Source organism: Xyrauchen texanus, chromosome 39 (genome assembly GCF_025860055.1).
Source record: "Xyrauchen texanus isolate HMW12.3.18 chromosome 39, RBS_HiC_50CHRs, whole genome shotgun sequence".
Classification (NCBI taxonomy): domain Eukaryota; kingdom Metazoa; phylum Chordata; class Actinopteri; order Cypriniformes; family Catostomidae; genus Xyrauchen; species Xyrauchen texanus.
The window spans coordinates 11,744,288-11,747,260 of record NC_068314.1 but is presented as its reverse complement, the minus strand read 5'-3'; positions in this window follow the sequence as shown (position 1 = coordinate 11,747,260).

The window sequence follows — 2,973 nt, the reverse complement described above, 5'->3', positions numbered from 1 at the left end:
GTCACAAACAGAGGCGGAGCTGCTGCTGCTTCTTCTTCTGCTAACGTTTTATGGCGGTTGGCACACCAGCTTATGGTGCATTTCCGCAACCAAATTGGCTGGAGTGTGAAATTGGCTGGAGTGTGAAGCGACATTGGACAGTGTGTGATTCTGTCATTTTTAATTCCTAACCTTGTTCAAATACATGAATAAAAAATAAACAGATATATAATTACCTAAATTCTATTTAACATATCTTTAAATATCGGCTGCTTCTGCCTTCCTCGTCGTCACTCTTTGATCAGGACAGGAGTTCACCGGTGGGAAGAAATACATGGACACAGAATGCCACAAGCAGTTCTTCGATTTATTAAAAGCAAGCAAGGGTGTTATATGGTTCTTGTCACACAAGGGTGTCACACACTTTATATTGAACTTTCTCAATCCTCCATATATGGGGTTGTTTCTTCTCACTTACAGAAGTACATTATGTGATCAAGACAGTGCCGAAAACATACAAAGCAGATAAGCTGTAAATATTAAATAACCATAGGCTAAGTGTGGCGCAGCGGTACGGATTTTAACCACAAGCCCAACTTCTTTTACTTGTAGGAATTTTGACTAGCCACCCTTGGTAATTTCACCCAGGGAAATATTACGAACACCCAAAAAGTATTACTAGGTCACCCAGGCTCGACTCTCTTATACGAAATGGTAGGCAGAAAACGTGGGTATCATATCAAAATGCAAAACTTTATTTGTACAAAACTGATTAAAAAAGTAACTTCTTTAAAAATAGCCTCAGTGTTACTATGCTGCGGCTGACAGCTCTCAGTTTCCAATGTACTACAATAAAAAAAAAAAAATAAATAAAAAAAATACAACACAAATAAACAATTTAGCCTACATAAATGCATACAAACAGAAATGGACACAAATGATAAACTAGAGGTGCAGTGGCTGGCAGCTCTGTTTCAAATAACCAAATAATAAAAATAAAATACAAACAACACTTTACATAAAGACTAATGAACACAACACACACAAAAAAATAAAAACACTACACCAACCTACAGGGTTGGGGTTCCCCACATAGGGAGTGATCACCAGAGCTAGTTATCCAAAAGCACACTTCCAAACACACCACCGTGCACTCAAATCACACAATCATACACTTCAAACGTGTTACGCCCGTTTCACACATACTCCGTGTGCAGTGCGTATGCGGTGCGTATACGGTACAGGAGCAGCACGCGCTATAGTGCTTTCACATATGCTGCGTTTGCAGTGCGCTACTGATCCGCAGGTTCTGTGTGCCACAAAATCAAAAATGTGTAAGTAATTTTGATTTTAAATCCAAACGTTAACTTTGACATTGAAACAGTATGAAAATTAATTTTAATCATTGTGATTCTTTGTTTTACGTGTAGTTCGAGTTGTTGACAGAAGAAAAGCTATCGCGCTATATCTGTTGCTAAGAAGGAGAAGAATGAGACGCATTTGCGTTCACTCTGTCTTTTTTTAGGGTAAAAAAATCGTGATGGCATTTTGCAACTTTTGGGACTATAATCATACTTTTTAGTTTTTCTTGACCCTGTAATTTAGTAACTGTAGAACACATTAACTGTAATTATGCGTATATGATGAAATTATTACAGTTTCTTGTCAATCTATGGCTATTTTAATGTGAACAAAGCGCTGCCACTTTAATTCAGTGCGGTGCAGCACAGCAAAAATAGACTCGGTGCCGAAACGATCGCTGCACTGCTGTATACGCACCGCAACTGGAACGGATCGACGGACTGCATCCGCGTGCAGTGTAAAAGCTCTAACCTGTTAACATGGGCTTGGAAAAAAAATATGCACCGCATACGCACTTGCACTGCACACGGAGTATGTGTGAAACGGGCGTTACACAGCACTATTGAACTATTAACACTTAAATTTAAATCAAAGTTTGATGGTTTCATACAGCTCAGTCACAAAGCAAACAGCGATGGGCAATCACAAAAGTATTGCAATACCCAAATATGCCTCACAGTTTGATGGTTTCATACAGCTCAGTCACGACGCAAACAACAGTTATGTTTAATCACAAAAGTATCACCATAAACAAATATATAAAAATGCTTGAAATGAGAGGGAGAATCCGGAAAAAGACAAATCGCCCAAATATCCCATCCCATCCCTTCACATGCAAAAGCTTACAGCATTCATTATAAGCCTGCCGATTAACTGAGGGGTGAAACAGTCATCCAATCCACTAATGGAACACACTGGAGGAAATAAGCAAGATGGGCAAACAGACATGCTGCAGTCAAAGTCACCAACATCAAAGAAAGGTGGAAAGCCGGACGTAACGCACTCCAATCGGCAACCAAACAGCTTTTTAAATGGAGAGCCTGCCTCACTAATAGGTGATTGCAAATGTCAATCACCACTTACCTAATTCAAGGTCACATTGTTCCATCTGAGGCCTATTTCTCACATTGCCCACTTTTGTATCGAAGAGACAAGTGCCTGATTTAAAAAAATCACATCCTATTTACCTTACATTCTATCTTTTACTCATTACCATCATATTCCTCCCAGTGTGTCACATAACCATTTCTATCAGCATCTTCAAGGTTTATCAGAGCGTAATTAGCATTCAAAGCTTTATCAATGGTCCTATTGACCAATGCTTTAGCACATGGAATCACACAACAAATCAGTAATGCTATAACAATTAAAATTACTCCTATAGGTATTAAAGCATTCAAAAACATATTTTTTTAACCATTTAACCATGTCAATAAGTCGTTGACATCATCTACAGTTTCTCCGCTATCAAGTCCGCCGCAATCTTCGTCATGTTTTTCAGGCCTATTTCTATGGCATGTCTATCTTTGTCATTTTCTGGAATGAAAGTACAGCAACTTGTTCCCACGATAACACACACACTTCATCAGTACTTTCACCGTTCGCTTTCAAAATAATCAGGCTCTCCCAGGT